The 17,143-nt window shown below is 44.7% G+C and overlaps 1 protein-coding gene and 1 pseudogene across 4 annotated transcripts in view; one reads left to right on the forward strand and one right to left on the reverse strand.

Moving 5' to 3' along the window:
• LOC147015414 (E3 ubiquitin-protein ligase MARCHF3-like) overlaps nt 1–17,143 on the forward strand; it is a 223,654-nt gene that overhangs the window by 137,850 nt on the left and 68,661 nt on the right. The gene's annotated exons all lie outside the window — the stretch shown is intronic.
• Nucleotides 5,241–8,575, reverse strand: LOC147015415 (uncharacterized; annotated as a pseudogene).

Here is a 17,143-nt window from a genome sequence, read left to right on the forward strand (position 1 = left end):
TTGGTTCTCACGAACCTCACAGATTGCATCCTGACACCAAGTATTGGTGAACTCATCAAGCTTTTTAGCATCTTGGGAGAAAGAAAATTCAAGTTTTTTTTTTTATTCTCGCTGACACAAGAGCATTAAAGAAAAACATTATGTCGCATTGCCCAATGGGTTTTCCATTTAATTTTTCTATCCTTGAGAGATATATTGCCAGTTTGACAATTGCTATGATAAATCTAAAAAGTATATTTTCCTGATTAGGTTTGGCATGAAAACCAAAAACAAAAGAATGCAAAGGAAACACAACATTCATTTTGTGTGATGCAAAATTAAACCAATTAAATAGAGGAATCAATCTCACACAATTAATAAAGGCATGGAACACATCTTCCGAACATATACAAAACGGGCAACACGTAGATACAGGAGAAAATTTACTAATCAGCCTCTTAGAAGGGACTATCCAGTGGATCAACCTCCATTGGAGATCACCGGACCTTTTACTTATGAGCTTGTTATACATAGAGTCCCATACAGGTTCAGAGGGGGGTCCGGCAGGCATCAGTCTCTTCCACCGGGTTGCTCCATTTAAAGGTGTATGCCTGAGCAGTTGTTTCACACAAGACTTGTAAAGTTCTTTGCTGCTGGTCTTTTGAAAGGGTTTTAACCCCATTCTAATGGGGGTAAGTTGTTTGGAATAAACTGTATACATAATTTGGGAAAAACCCACTCATTAAACAGTGCATCATGTTCCTGGGTCCAAACTAATCCCAGTCGGAACCCTATTTGTGTGACCTCTCTCAAGATTTTTCCGATCACTCTTTTGGAGTGAGTTCCTGTTAGGTCAGCTATTTCCTGTGCAGATTTCCACCGACAACCTGAAACATGCCTGAGGTGCTCATTGTTTATCTTAACCATAATGGATATGTTATTATATAATAAGGCAATGTAAGTCCTGAAATTAGTCCCAAATCCATAAACTTTCAACACATAATACAGAAAGCAATGGTCTTTGCTATCAAATTAACTTTCTAAACTGAGTCTTCTTTTCAAGTAATAATTAATAACTTCCTGTATCATTGTTGTTAGCCAGTTTACTTTCTAGATGTACAATGTCAGCTTCTAAACAAGCCATTGTTATATTCTTAACATTTGTAGTGTTTGTCCTGAACTGCTGACAAAACACCCTAATCTGGGTTTTTGTAATGTCCCACCATAAATTCACTGAATAAAAAAAAAAGAGTCTTTTTCTTCAGATTTGGTTAGTCCAGAAAAGTTGGAAAGCTTCTATAAATACATTATCTTCAAAAATATTAGTATTAAATTTCCAATATGCACTTCTATGTATTGATTGAGAGAGAAAAAGCCCCACAGTTACTAAGTGATGATCTGATGTCAGGTCAGGTTCGATCTGTGACCTGCTACAGGTACCATGTAAACCTGTACTAACCTGTTCCATGGTCGGGTTGTCGGCGACTAAACCGTCTCCCCCACCAGGTTTTCTGGTGAGGAGGATGTTTGGATATGGACACCCAGCAGGATTAAAAACAAAACCTGTCAAAGGGCGGAGGAGCTCCTTGTGAGCCAACGGCCATCCATATCTAGTGCCCAACTGTGTCTGCGGATGTCCTCCTGCAGTTGGGTTACTTTTTTATTAGGAGGTTGGTGGCAGGATTTGCACTCCGGCCACCGTAAAACCCTTCATTCCGCAAAACGCAAAAACGCAAAAAAACCTGAAAACCCACTCCGTGGGAGTACCTCCTGTGCAGCTTCCCTTTGCAGGGCAGCTCACCGGATGACGGGATTGGGGCAAAGCCTTCGGGACCCCCAATCTTTGATAGGAGGGAAACCACGGGGTAACATCCCTGGGTCAGATTGCGGGAGAGTGTGTCAGAGTGGTGCTGAGGTGTCGTCCACCAGACGGCGGTCTCCTTGGGTTAACCTGAGGCGGTCCCTTCGGGTGGGTGCCTGGAATGTCCTATCCCTAAGAGAGGATGATCACCTGTCTCTGTTATCATCTGAGCTCAAGCGTTTGGACATCGGGATTGCAGCTCTCTCTGAGGTTCGGAGACCGGATTGCGGCGAGATAATGGTGGGTGGTTACACCTACTATTGGTCTGGTCGCTCTGATGGTTACCATACCCAAGGAGTTGCTGTAGCTGTGTCCAATAAGCTGAGCCCAATGATAATTGAGGTAACACCGGTCAACGAGCGTATTATGAGATTAAGGATTCGTCACTCCTTAGGTGTCATTTCCCTGGTCTCTGTTTATGCTCCGACTGAGGCGAGTGATCTCACCGTGAAGGATGCATTCTACGCCACACTCAAGTCTGTGGTTGATCAGTGCCCCAGACGAGATACACTTCTAGTCTTGGGGGATTTCAATGCATCGACTGGAACTGATAGGGATGGTTATGAGGTGTGTGTTGGTCCCCATGGGTCAGAAACTATGAAGCAGAATAGCACTAAGTTCCTTGACTTTGCAAGAAGTCATGGACTTAGGGTGGCTGGTTCATGGTTTCAGCGCCCACAAGCTCATCGCTGGACTTGGTATTCCAACGCTGGCGGTGTGGCAAAGGAGATTGACCATGTCCTCATTGACGGTCGTTGGAGGATGATCAAGAACTGCAGGGTCTACCGGAGTGCTCAGTTCCTCAATACTGACCACAGGCTTGTAGTAGCAACTCTAAAGCTGCACCTTAAATCCTGGAGAATGGTACCATCCCAGCCTAGGCTGGATGTTGCCAAGCTCAGGGATGAGAGAGTAGCTGAGGAGTTTGCGAACAGGCTGAGTGGACACTTGGGGGGTCTGGGTGCTTTGGGGGGTCCTGAAGAGTTGTGGAGCACCTTCAAGACCACCGTCCTTGATGTTGCCGCTGGATGTCTTGGAACTCACCGCAGGGCAAAGAATTTTGTCTCTCAAGGGACACTGGATACCATTGACCAGAGTCGCAGGGCCAGGCTGAATGGCAGAGCTGAGCTGTTCAGGGAGCTGAGGCGTAAAACTGAACGTGCACTGAGGTTGGACAAGGAGGCCTATGTGCGAGGAATCTGTGAGGGGTTAGAGCATCACCTGTGGACAGGTGATTCTCGTCCCGCTTACAGGGGAATTCGCGCATTACGTTCATCCAAGCCCATCCCTCGGAGCACTGCAGTTCGAGCAGAGAGTGGTAGGCTCTTGACAGAGGAGTCTGAGGTGAAGGCCCGCTGGGCCGGTTACTTTGAGCGGTTGTACCAGGCTGATCCCCCAACTGTCGAGTTGGACGTCAAGGGTGTTACAATCCCTGTTGCTGACCCTCGAATCAACTGTGGTCCACCTTCGCTTGTGGCAACACGGGCTGCGGTGAACCAGTTGAAATGGGGCAAAGCTCCAGGGATCTGTGGCAACCATGCCGAACTTCTCAAGGCTGGTGGAAATGCTGCACTCGTGTCGTTGCATGCAGTTTTGTACTCTACCTGGAACACAGGCATCATCCCAACTGACTGGAAGAGGGGCCTTGTTGTCCCTCTCTGGAAAGGGAAGGGTGATCGCCAAGACTACAACAACTACCGAGGGGTGTCGCTGCTCTCAGTGCCGGGCAAGGTCTTTGCTCGGATAATTCTTGATAGGGTTCGCCACCATCTGCTTGAGCACCAGCGCCCAGAGCAGTCAGGCTTTACACCAAAGAGGTCAACGATTGACCGTATCCTTGCCCTTCGTGTCCTCACCGAACGCAGACGAGAGTTTCGGCAGGGGCTGCTTGCAGCCTATGTTGATCTCTGTAAAGCGTTCGATTCAGTGAATCGGGATGTGCACTCGTGTCGTTGCATGCAGTTTTGTACTCTACCTGGAACACAGGCATCATCCCAACTGACTGGAAGAGGGGCCTTGTTGTCCCTCTTTGGAAAGGGAAGGGTGATCGCCAAGACTGCAACAACTACCGAGGGGTGACGCTGCTCTCAGTGCCGGGCAAGGTCTTTGCTCGGATAATTCTTGATAGGGTTCGCCACCATCTGCTTGAGCACCAGCGCCCAGAGCAGTCAGGCTTTACACCAAAGAGGTCAACGATTGACCGTATCCTTGCCCTTCGTGTCCTCACCGAACGCAGACGAGAGTTTCGGCAGGGGCTGCTTGCAGCCTATGTTGATCTCTGTAAAGCGTTCGATTCAGTGAATCGGGATGTCCTCTGGAGGATTCTTGGTCTTCGTAGGGTGCCACCAAAACTGATAGATCTGATGTCTGAACTCTACTCTGGTACTGAGAGTGCTGTGAAGTGTGGTGGTACCACCTCTGACTTATTTCCAGTTGTTACCGGAGTTCGTCAGGGATGTGTACTTGCCCCCACACTTTTCAGCACTTGTATGGACTGGATTTTAGGGAGGATGTCGGAGAGATCAAGTTGCGGTGCATCGTTTGGGAATGTCAAGATCTCGGACCTTGATTTTGCAGATGATGCAGTCATCTTTGCGGAGACTTTAGACATCCTTTTGGGGGCCCTCGAGGTGCTGAATGAGGAGTCTGAGCCACTGGGATTACGGGTTTCTTGGGTCAAAACTAAGATCCAGGCTTTCGGTGACATCTTGGATGCTGCTGTCCTGTCTGTGTCTGTTTGTGGTGAGGATATTGAGGTCGTGGAGAGATTCACTTCCCTTGGCAGTGATATTCATGTCTCTGCTGGCTGCGAGTCAGAGGTCAATAGACGTCTGGGTCGGGCCTGGGGAGTCATGGATTCACTGGATCATGGGGTGTGGCGCTGCCGGTACCTGTGTTGGAGGACGAAAGTCCGAGTCTTCAGGTCCTTGGTACTTCCTGTCTTGCTCTATGGGTGCGAGACTTGGACTCTGACCAAGGATCTGAGACGGAGACTTAATTCCTTTGGTACCAGGTGTCTTCGGAGAATCCTTGGCTATCGCTGGTCGGATTTTGTGTCCAACGAGCGGTTGCTGAGAGAGACTCGGATGAGATTTGTTACCTGCATGGTCCGTGAGCGTCAGTTGCGGCTGTATGGACATGTGGCTCGTTTTCCTGACGCTGATCCTGCTCACCAGATTCTCTCAGCGAGGGAGTCTCATGAGTGGAGGAGGCCAGTGGGCCGACCACGTGCCTCATGGTTGCAGCAGGTTGACCATCATCTCAAGGAGATGGGGATGGGCCTGGCATCTGCTTGGGGGATGGCCAGACGGAGGCCCCTGGAGTACCAGTGGAAAGTGGACGCAGCGACGCGCTGTTCTTGCACATGCTCCCATACCTGACCTGACCTGATGATCTGAGAATATAAATGGAGAGAAATCTGGAGAGACCACAGTGTTCCAAAAGCGTGAGTTTATATACCATCGGTCAAATCCGGCAAAGGAAAACCTCCCTCTGGTAAGACGGCTCCACGTAAACTGGGATTCATTGGGGTAAAGTACCCTCCATACATCTAACAAACCAACCCGAGAAGAGAAAAGCGATAAATCACCACAATAGTCGGGATGAGGTTCTGGTGTATTCCTGTCCATTCCAGGTTCAAAGGTACAGTTAAAATCACCCCCTATGCAAACACAGCGACTGAAATCAACCGCCTGTAAGTGATTGATCACAGACACAAAGAAAGCTCTCCGTTCTGTGCTCCCACTAGGTGCACACACATGAAATAAAATGAAATGGAAATTGTTAATGACTAGTTCAAGAGAGATAAACCGGCTTTTAACAATCTCCCAGAAGAGACGTGACTCAGGTGTGAGCCCAGGTCTCAGTATGAAAGCAACACCTGCCGAAAGAGAGGACAAGTTGCTAAAAAAGACACTGTCCCCCCCAAAAAGATGGCACCAATCATACTCGACATTCTGGGTAATGTGTGTTTCCTGTAATAAAAGTATGTCGATATTCTTCCGTTTCATTAAACTTTTCACTTGAGCTTGGCGGTTGCGGTTTGCACTTCCACCATTAATATTCAAGGTACCAAAGGTGATTTTCTTCATTCAAAGGGTTTGGTTTGGTTTTGTGAAATCTCAACACCGGCTCTCGTAATGAATTTCCTGACACGGTGAAACTGTGACTTTGTCAAGGAGAACTCATCGGCCTTTCTCATAATATCTTTGGCAGTTTGAATAAACAAAACTAGATCAGGAAATTAACTTTGATAACTACATTTCGCTGTCTATATTCAGGAAAGAAAGAACCAGTTGAGGAGCTATCATTGGCTGATCGGATGGAGACTGAGACAACTCAGGCAACTCGACATCCTCATCAGATTCTGACAAATCAGACAAGATACCTCCGGGGTTGAGGATTTCAGCCTCCGGAGTCACTAATGGAATGTTCAGAATCGATGGAGGTTCACTGGAAAGCTCTAGTGTGTTTCCATCATTTCCATGATGTTCCTTATGCTCAGCAGGAGTTTAAATCGTGGTTTCACATTCTTGCGGAGCCTTATCTACCAATTCAATCGGAGATCCAGAAGTGCAATTTTGAATTTGCATCAGTGAAGGGGGCACTGAGGAGGGACGTGTTAAACGCTGTCTGCTCGTTCACAGTACTTAGTGATGGTAATGGTTCATTCTAGGGTTTAACAGTCTTTAGCATCATTATCTATTTCACCCAAACAACAATTTATATTCTCAGAAATAATCTGCAAACTTTGAGACGTATTTTCCTCAACTACAGGACCTACTTCACGATCTTTTTTCCCCAATACAGGTCGAAACATGAAGAACACATTGAGGTCATTTTCAGCTCCACTGTCCTTATCCAACACTACCTTCTTTGCAGCACCGATAGAAACATTAGCAGCTGATGCTGTCCATGTTTTTTTGAAATAATAATCATTGCTTCACTACATGATGAATCAGCAGGAACAGTTAAACTAACGGGATTCACTTCAGTCTTTTCAATGGGATTTGAGGTATTTATATCCTTTTTACAATCCGTATCGACATGACCGTTTTCACCACACTTTAAACACCAAACTTTAGGGCAGAAACATTTCACATGACCAAAGGTTCCACAGAGAAAGCACGTTAACGAGGTCGATAAGGAATACATGTGATATACTGGCGATCATTGAAATTTACCTTGAACGAAATGTTCAACCCCGTGTCGTCGCCACGATCGGGAAGTACCTTGTACACCTGTCGACAGAAACTCATTACGTGTTTTATCCTCTTGTCGCTGCTCCTGAGGGGGATCATTGACATTCTCGAGACAACTGTTCCATAACGAGACAGGACTGCCGATAATACATCATTCGGTAAGAACGGTGGAGCATTAGACACAACATTTTTTTTTACTGCTGGAGTATCCATGGGGGAAGCTAACATAAAAACACCATTATCAGTGGTTAACCCCTCACTCACAACATCATGAACAAAATTTTCATTAGACACGAACACAACAACTTTCTGATTGATTCGCAACGCAGCGCGAACAGCACCTGGAAGCTACTCGTCCTGCCCATGCATCTGGTGACCGTGCTACCTTTGAGGCAAAGAGAGCTCGGTTTAGGGCTGCAGGAACATTGCCCAAACATGGCTTCGTATTTAACAAGAAACCAATGCTTGCAGGTTCCCATCACGTAGCACAGCAAATAGCAAAGGCAAAGAAACCTCACGAGATTGCCGAGAAGTTGATTAAACCTTGTGCGTTAGAAATGGTTGAACATGTATGTGGGAAAGAAGCAAACCAGAAGATTCAAGACATTCCCCTTTATAATGACAATATTAATCGACGTATTAGTGAAATGTCTCAAGATATTTGTCAACAAGTTATTGAACAGATCAAATCTAGCCCAGCAAAAATTTCCTTGCAACTTGATGAATCCTGTGATGTTGCTAACTTTTCACAACTGCTTGTTTTTGTCCGGTACATTTGTGGAAAAGAACTGAAGGATGAATTTGTTTTCTGTGAAACTCTCCAATAAACCACAAAGGCTGCTGACATAATGCAGAAAATAGAAGACTTCTTTGAAAGGAACAATCTCACATGGGACATAGTTGGTCAAATTTGTGCTGATGGAGCCCCGGCCATGACGGGAGTTAGATCAGGGATCACTGCACTTGTAAAACAAAAGGCACCCCATGTGATAACAATGCATTGTGTTCTTCACAGATTTGCATTAGCGGTGAAAACCCTTCCTGAAAATCTGAAAATGGTTTTTCAAAAAGTTATTGAGGCTGTTAATTTCATTTGTGCCGGAGCACTGAATCACCGCTTGTTCAAAGCTTTTTGTGATGAGATGGGCTCTGAGCATTCAATTATTTTGCTTCAGACTGAGGTGAGGTGGCTCTCACGTGGACTTATTCTTAATCGAGCGTTTGAGCTCCGTACTGAGGAAGAGATTTTTCTTCGTGACCGGAATTCAAAGCTGTGGGAAAAGTTTTCTGATTCAAAGTTCATCGCCTCTTTAGGGTAACTCTCAGATATATTTACCCATCTTAACCAAGTCAACAAACAACTCCAGGGAAAATCAGTAACCATCGTTGAAGCAGGTGAAAAGATGAAAGCATTGCAGACAAAGCTGGATTTATTGACATTGAAGAGTTCATCAAAAAACTTTTTTGCAAATTTTCCAAACCTGGATGAGGCCATTGGAGAAGAACCTGGTGCGGTACCTGAAATAAACGAAGACATCACAGCACATGTGAACATCTTGAAGCATCACTTCACTGGCTACTTTCCAGAAGACATGACACCTACAGAAAGATGGATATTAAGACCTTTTACCACTGATCTGTCAGAAATGAGAGATGACAACCGAGCAAAAGAGGAGCTGATTGATCTTCAGTCCTCTGCTAGTCTAAAGGAAGAATTTGATAGAGCTGGTGTTGATTTCTGGATGAAACTCACAGATTAATTCCCACTTACTCAGCGAGCCTTCAAAGTGCCTGTTCCCTTTGTCACCACATATCTATGTGAATCAGGTTTCTCTACTTTAGTAGCAATGAAGACAAAGGCAAGGAACCGCCTAAAAGCCGATGACGACATGAGGGTAGCGTTGTCTAGAATAAATAAACAACAGCTTCTTGAATAAATAAACTGGTTGACTCAGTGAATCAGCAGAGTTTCCACTGATAATGCTTCTGGTATTTTTGTTTGATCTTGTTTGATATAAGTGGACTGTATGTTTTGTTTTTTTCCTTTATCAAAGTTTATTTTGTGCTAAACCTTAATAATAAAGTTGTTCTATCTTTTTTTCTGTGCCTCTATGCCGGCTATGAATTTTTTTGCATGGGAGTAAGGGGGTAAATGGCGAAATACATCAAGCCAAGGGGGTAAATGACAGAGAAAGGGTGGAGAATCACTGGCCTATAGCTATGCACGCTCATCTCTAAGCTATCTAGCCTGGGGTCTCATCTCGGCCCAGCCATAAACTGTCATCCCGGTGTTTCACAGTCGACGTGACTCATAAATGCGTGTGCTGTCCCTTGGATCAACATTAAACTGGACGTCCCATCTGCTGACATTAGTTGGTGGATGTTAAAGATCCCACTGTGTCCTTCGCGAAGACGAGGCGAGCTATTGCTTGCACCCTGACCAAATTCCAAATTGCTCTCCTAACACACAGAGGGCACCGCATCATTGCACTCTCACCCAATGTTGCTACCCCACAGCCCTGTGCTACACATGAAAGAAGAAGATAATACTACACCGAGTGGAGAGAATAGTGAGGTTGGACATATTAGAAGTATCTTGTGATATTATAGGATGAAAGGATGATTTGGTCTTGGAGAATTGGAAGTGGATGATGTTGAGAAAATACCTTTTCAGACTTATGAGGCGAAAGTTGCTCCTTCGGATGATGAAATAAAGGCCTTTTTAAAATATTCCTTCCGCAAACATATTGAACTCAGGGACTTTTGGTTCACGAAAAAAATTTTTCACGAAAATAAATAAGTGACCACTATATTCGTAATTGTTGTGTGTCTGTCTGTCTGTCTGTCTGTCTGTCCTGAGCATAGCTCCATGGGTTTTGATCCGATCCTGACAAAATTTTGGTGGGAGGTTTATATCATGATCTAGTTGTGTTTTCCTGAGAATGGGTGTGGTGTGCCCATTATGGGCGGAGCCACGCCCAAAAAACGTGTTTTTAGGGGGTAGCCAATTTCAATTTGCATCTTCTCCTAGAGGGTTTGTCGAATCTGACAGGGGTTTCGGTATTTGGTTCGCCCAATGGCACCTGCATAGCCCCATAGAGCTCGATTTTTCATTTTCGTCCCAAGGTCAAGGCCACAAGGTCACGAACTTAGAAAATGCGAATTGTGTTTTTAGGGGGTAGCTCATTTCAATTTGCATCTTCTCCTAGGGGGTTTGTCGAATATGGCAGGGGTTTCAGTATTTGGTTAGCCCAATGGCGCCTGCATAGCCCCATGGAGCTCGATTTTTCATTTTCGTCCCAAGGTCACAAGGTCACGAACTTAGAAAATTGCGATTTTGACATAAAAATCCATCTTCTCCGAGGGGTTTGTCGAATCTGGCAGGGGTTTCGGTATTTGGTTATCCCAATGGCACCTGCATAGCCCCACGGAGCTCGATTTTTCCTTTTCGTCCCAAGGTCACAGGTCAAGGTCACGAACTTAGAAAATTTCGAATTTTGACATAAAAATCATACGACCGCCCAAACTTTGAGAGCTGGGATGACAATATTTTTTATGCATAATCTTGAGGTCATTCCCCACCTAAAGTCTTGAAACCATTTTGCTCTATCTCGAACACCTTGTCCGTGGCGCCCCCTTCAAGTTTGTTTTTACGCTGATTTCATCAAAGTATGGATAATCCGAGGAGTGCGAAATGCCATATAGCCTATATGACATTATATTGTTCCTGAAATGTTCCGGAGGAAGTTTTGCACCAAAGGTCATCATCCTTGACCTTTGACCTTTAAAGTTCACAAAGGTCAAATTTTCAAAGTGGGAATCGAACCGGGTTTTCGACCTTCTTCGACGAACTAACTCCAATAAGCTATAGCGCGTATCCTGTTTCCTTATTTTAATGTCCACAACATTGTTTTGTGACCTTTAAAGGTTATGCAAAGGTCAAATTTTTTAAGTTATTGAACGAATCCGGGTTTTCGACATTTTGCAGCTAATAACCTGTCACTCGTACCACATCGTGTTGATCATTTTTATAACTTGGCCAAACATTATCACATTATCTCATCCTTGACTTCTGAAACAATCTACATCCTCAAATACCGCTCGTGAACCATCGTCGTCTTCAGACTTGTTTTCTTCAGTTTTTACTCCATTTATAAATCGACAGAAGGTAAAAGCCCAGATGAGTCATTTTTTTTCAAAAACACACAAATATCATTGAAAAAATTAAATAAAGAAAACCCTGAAGGAATTGATCAGTCCCTCTCCTCTCTTCTCCTCTGCTGTGCTGTTTGGTGTTTCCACTTTCCCCATTTTTTGTTTCCCATGTGTTCGTTTTCTACTTGTGGACTTTTCCCGTGTTATTTTTCTGTGTGTGTGTGTGTGTGTGTGTGTGTGTGTGTGTGTGTGTGTGTGTGTGTGTGAGAGAGAGTGAGAGAGAGTGTGAGAGAGAGAGAGAGAGAGAGAGAGAGAGAGAGAGAGAGAGAGAGAGAGAGAGAGAGAGAGAGAGAGAGAGAGAGAGAGAGAGAGAGAGAGAGTGAGAGTGAGAGTGAGAGTGAGAGTGAGAGTGAGAGTGAGAGTGAGAGTGAGAGTGAGAGTGAGAGAGAGAGAGAGAGAGAGAGAGAGAGAGAGAGAGAGAGAGAGAGAGAGAGAGAGAGAGAGAGAGAGAGAGAGACAGAGACAGAGACAGAGACAGAGACAGAGACAGAGACAGAGACAGAGACAGAGACAGAGACAGAGACAGAGAGAATGAATCGTAGGCCGAAGGCCTGTCATGGCCGCCGGGGGAGGTTTTTCTCGTTCACTGTGACTGTGTTCTTTGTTAATTCTCAACTTTAATCGTTAATTTCTTGGTGTTTGTGAAAACGCCTTATTTCTCTCGATAAAGTTTACTGACTTGTTTTCTTGAGTTAGAATGGCGGGTGAACGTTTCCGTGTCGAGATGTTCGAGTCACTAACTCGTAAAAACGCTGTTTTTTGCTTCCCTCCCAGTGAGGTGGAACTTAACGATGTGCTTTCCGCCATCGGTAACATCGTTGGTTTACATAATGTTCGTGCTGCTTCTCGCATGAATAACAAGTTTGTGGTGTTTGTGTCGGAGGAACACATGGTCACCACGGTGGTTGACCCTGGCCTGTTCATCGAACCGAACACTTACCTCTCTATGTTCGCTTTACAGGCCCCAGCGGTTAAAGTTAACATTAATAATATTCCACCATTTATAAGGAACCAGGACTTGTGTAACCAGTTAACCAAGTTCGGTAAGGTTGTGTCGAGGATCTCAATGGTGCCGATGTGTCATGTTAGCGATAAATTTAACCACGTCATGTCCTTTAAAAGAGTGGTTTATATGATACTACCTGGAAATGGAAAAACACTGAATGTTGTACTCGGTGTAAAAATCGAAGGGTTTGAATATAAAATGTTTGCCTCCTCAGAGGTCATGACGTGTACGTGAAGAGTGTTTGTCCCAATGCGGTTACACCGCAAGAAAGTGAGGGTTCGGTGAGGAACGATTCTTCCTCACCACAAACTAATGGGGAGAGGGTGAATCGGGAGCCCCGCCCCGCCTCCCCCCCCGGCTGAGGTGTTTGACGATTTGGACTCGTCCACCCCGACCGGCGTTGGAGAGAGGGTGTGTAATCGTGACGTAATTAATCCACCCCCAACAAACGAGGAAGTGAAAGTGGTTGCTTCCTCTCCTTAACCATCCACTGTACAGGACAGTGTGGATGATATGGAGGTATCGATTACGGATACCAGGAACAAAGGCCAAAAACGGTCAAATGTTGATGCCTTTGATGCTAAGGAACAGAATAAGGTCCAGATCGTGTCAGGCTCGGTGGAGCCCCAAGGGACGTCTCACATTGGAAACCCCTGGGTGGTACCGGAGTCGTGTGTGGATGTGGAAACTTCACTTGTTCCACTGGCCGACCCTGAGCAGGACACAGAGAACGGTGAGGTATCTCAGGATGTTTTAAGTGTTTGTCCTGTTAGCCAAACTTGTTCAGACGAGTTAACAGCTATGTCTGACAGTGATGAAGAAATAAAGGGGAAAATCCCTGTGAGTTAAATGTCAACCCCTCCCTCACAGATGATGATGTAAGGGTTGTAGAGGGGAAGGACATGGACAAGGCAAATTCGGAGGGGTCCGGAAACAGAGCAGAACTTTCTGTTGAGCCAAAAGTAAATGTTCCACAAGTAATAGGAGAGGTTATAGATGAAGCACTTGATTCAGATGAAACCTCTTCTACCCCACATTTTAGTGCTTTAAGCTCTCAAGAGGATGAAGGGGGAAACGACACAACCTTAGTGTCTCAAGAAAATGTGGTTAAATTTCTGGATGAGACATTCAGGAATAGAAATGTAAAAATCAAAGATTACTTCCCGAATTTACACGATTTCATTAAAACTGCAAGGGGTATGATTCGTGATCATTATCAGGTTAACATATCAGAGCCTCAATTCCAAAGGTTAAGGAAATGTGTTACTCAGGCTGGTAAAGAGCTTCAAGAATAACTAACTGAATGGAGATAAAAGTAGCATCCCTGAACATCAGTGGAGGCCGCAGTTGTGTGCGTCGCCTCCAGGTATTTCAGCTCTTCCAAAATGAAAAAATTGATGTGTTAATGCTACAGGAGATGCCTGCAAATCAGTCTTCTGAGGATGAGTGGTGTAAAATCTTTAAAGGTTGTCTTTTTTTTTCTCGAGTGCGCTTGGTGAGGCCAAGGCTGGTGTGGCAATAGTGTTGCATCCTCAACTTCAGCCTTCGGAGATAACTTGTAAGGAAATTTGCAAAGGTTACTTTACTGTCTGTGCAATTTGTCAGTAGTAACCTAAAGATTTGCATGACAAATGGTTACTGTCCTAGTGCTAACTCTGAAAGAGGTGCCTTTCTGTACAAGTTGGCAGAGTTTGTAAGCACCATTGACTTAACCATGTTGTTGTGTCTGGGGGGTGACTACAACTGCACCCTCAACCCACAACTTGATCGGAACACTTGTGAGCCTCATCCACCCAGTGCAAGGCCTTTGGCACAGCTCGTCAAAAAGTTTAAACTGGTGGATGTGTGGCGGGTACAAAACCGTAAATTCCGTCAGTATACATGGGTTTGTGCATCAAGAAATGTTTTGACGATGGCTCGCCTCGACAGGTTTTATGTCAGTCATGAAATGCTAAACATTGTTAAGAACTCTTATATAAGGCCATCTGGTTTTTCTGATCATCACATGATTGTCATGGTGTGTGGCTTTCCTCATCATGTCTGTGGAAGTGCATATTGGACTTTTAATTTGAAACTTTTACAAAGTGCACATTTTATGGAAGCTTTTAAAATGGTATGGGAAAAATGCGAGTCACAAAAGGGTTCATATTTGAACTTAAGACAATGGTGGGACTGCACAAAGTCCCAAATCAAATGTTTTTGCCAACAATACTGCTCTTACAGCACATACAATGCTTTTGGTGTGATATCTGCTGTAAAAAACGATATACTTATCTGTGAGCAGAAAGCTGGATTGCCTAGCATGAATTTCCAGCAGTTGTCAGAGAAAAGGACCCTTCTGGCTGAAATGGTGAAAGAGCAGGCGGCCGGTGCATTCGTTCGACTGCGGAACGAAAAAATCCAACTTGACACACCAAACAAAGGGTTCTTCAATTGGTAAAAAATGGTCAAGACCTCTCAACAAATCCATGCTTTGTGCTCTTCTGGTGGTGATGTGTTGACCTCCCAGAGTAATATCAAGCATGAACTACAAGACGATTTTTCTGAACTTCGCAAAAAGAGTTGTGAATGAGGAGAACAGGAATGCGATACTTGAACAGCTCCCTTCTCTGTCTGAAGACCAACAACAATTGCTTGAACCTGGCATTTCTCTTGGAGAACTTACTGCTGTGCTCAAGGATAGCAAGGATGGGAAAGCCCCTGGACTAGACGGCCTTCTGGCTGAATTTTATAAGGCTTTCTGGGACATTCTAGGCCTTGCTCTTCTTGAGGTCTTTCAGGAGGTGCCTGAAGCTGTTAGGGTTAGTGTTGATCAAGGTGAATTGCCATTGAGCTGCTGGAGGGCAGTTTTGTGTCTCCTTCCGAAGAAAGGAAACCTGCATGAGACCGCAAATTGGCGGCCTGTGTCACTCCTCAACACGGACAAAAAAGCACTTATGACTTATGTGTCACTTATGTGTCACTCCTCCTGTCAAAAGCACTTGCAACCCGTCTAAAGGAAGTCATCTCTTTCTTGATTGGCACTGATCAATCATACTGTGTTCCAGAATGTTCCATTACATATACGATAATATTTTTTGGGTGAGAGACTTGATCAGTCTCAGTCTAACTACATCTCCTGGTTTTGGTTTATTACTTTTAGATCAAGAAAAAGCTTTTGACAGTGTTAACCATTCTTTTTTGTTTGATGTATTAAGGAGAACAGGGTTTGGGGAAAAATTTATTGCTTATGTTGAGTTATTGTACAAAAATGCATCTTGTCTGCTGAAGGTTAATAATAGTCTTTGTTACCCTTTCCCCTTTCAGCGAGGCATCCGTCAGGGCTGTGCGCTATCAGGCATGCTCTACAATCTATCCGTTGAACCTTTATTAGTTTTACTTCGGAACTCAGTGTTAGGAGTCTCTCTTTCACAAAACTCCAAAGTCGTCGTTTCAGCTTATGCTGATGATATTTGTGTTGCTATTGCAAATCAAAAAGATGTTTCTGAGGTCTCTCGTTGCCTTACCCAGTTTGAACTTGCTTCTACTGCAAGGGTAAATTGGAAAAAAGTGCAGCTTTTTGGGTGGGCCCCAGATCGCCTTCCTCGTCCCTGCCCGTTTTACCAGGAGGAATACAGTGGAGTAGTGAGGGGTTTAAATATTTTGGCTTATTTCTAGGAATTGAAGCGTATGAACAAAAAAATTGGGAGAACTTCCTGGAAAGAATTAAATTGAAACTGGCAAGGTGGAGAAGATTGTACCAACTTCCCTCGTTTAAGACACGGGTGTCAATCATAAACAACCTGGTGGTTCCTTTTATTATTACTATTCCCGCGCTTTCGAAGTAAAGCGGGAATATTGTGATTGTCTCCGCCGTCCGTACGTCCGTACATCCCTCTGTCTTTCCCTGTAACTCCTCCTACACCGTTTGAAATAGGAACTTGAAACTTTGGGACATAGTAGATATATGTATGGGGAAGTGCACAACACTTTCGGATTTTTGATATGACCCCTCGGGGCCAGGCCAGAGCGGTTGGGGTCATGGGGGTCGATTAAAAAAAAAATTGTCATAGCTTTTTAAATCAAACGTATTCATGAGTTATACATTTAACAACATATTTTTTAAACACATGATGATCAGGGGGTGCTTGGGGGGTAGGGGGTGCTTAGCGGATATGGGATCAAAATAGCTCCTCCTATACCGTTTGAGATAGGAGCTTGAAACTTTGGGACAGAGGAGATAAATGTATGGGGAAGTGCACAACACTGTCAGATTTTTGATATGACCCCTAGGGGCCGGGCCAGAGGGGGTGGGGTGATGGGGGCTGATTAAAGAAAAAAAACTAGCGTTAATGGGACAAAGCAGTGCGCGCGGGAATACGCGATGGTGTGCCATCGACAACGTAGTTCTAGTTTGGCATAAAGTTATCCCACTTGAACCTCTGAGATACTTGGTCACAGGCATCCAGAGGGTTCTGACTGATTTTTTCTGGGGTGGCCACCATTGGCTGGGCCCAGACATGGTCTGCAGACCCCGAAATGCGGGTGGTCAAAATCTGATGCATCTCCCAAGTCGGATAATGGAATTCCGAATTTCCACGATTAAGTGCCGACTGTACAGTGAGTGTGTTCCTTGGCGACCTCTCACAAACGCCTGGTTGCAGAAAGTGGAAGGTCTGAAATATGAACGTGAACTTTTCCTCATCGACCTGCAGCACGTTGACATGTCTCAGCTCCCCAGTTTTCATCAGAGCCTTTTGAATGCTTGGCAAATCCTCAGGGTGCAACGTTTAGAGGTATCATACGATGCACAAAAGTTTGTACATGAGCCATTAGTTCGGAATCCTTTATTCTCGAGAATGTCAACCTCCAGGTCGTTTATGCATTGTTTCACCAGTGTTG

This window comes from Eptatretus burgeri, chromosome 12 (genome assembly GCF_056783735.1).
Source record: "Eptatretus burgeri isolate ZD-2024b chromosome 12, Ebu_testis_v1, whole genome shotgun sequence".
In the NCBI taxonomy this organism is placed as follows: domain Eukaryota; kingdom Metazoa; phylum Chordata; class Myxini; order Myxiniformes; family Myxinidae; genus Eptatretus; species Eptatretus burgeri.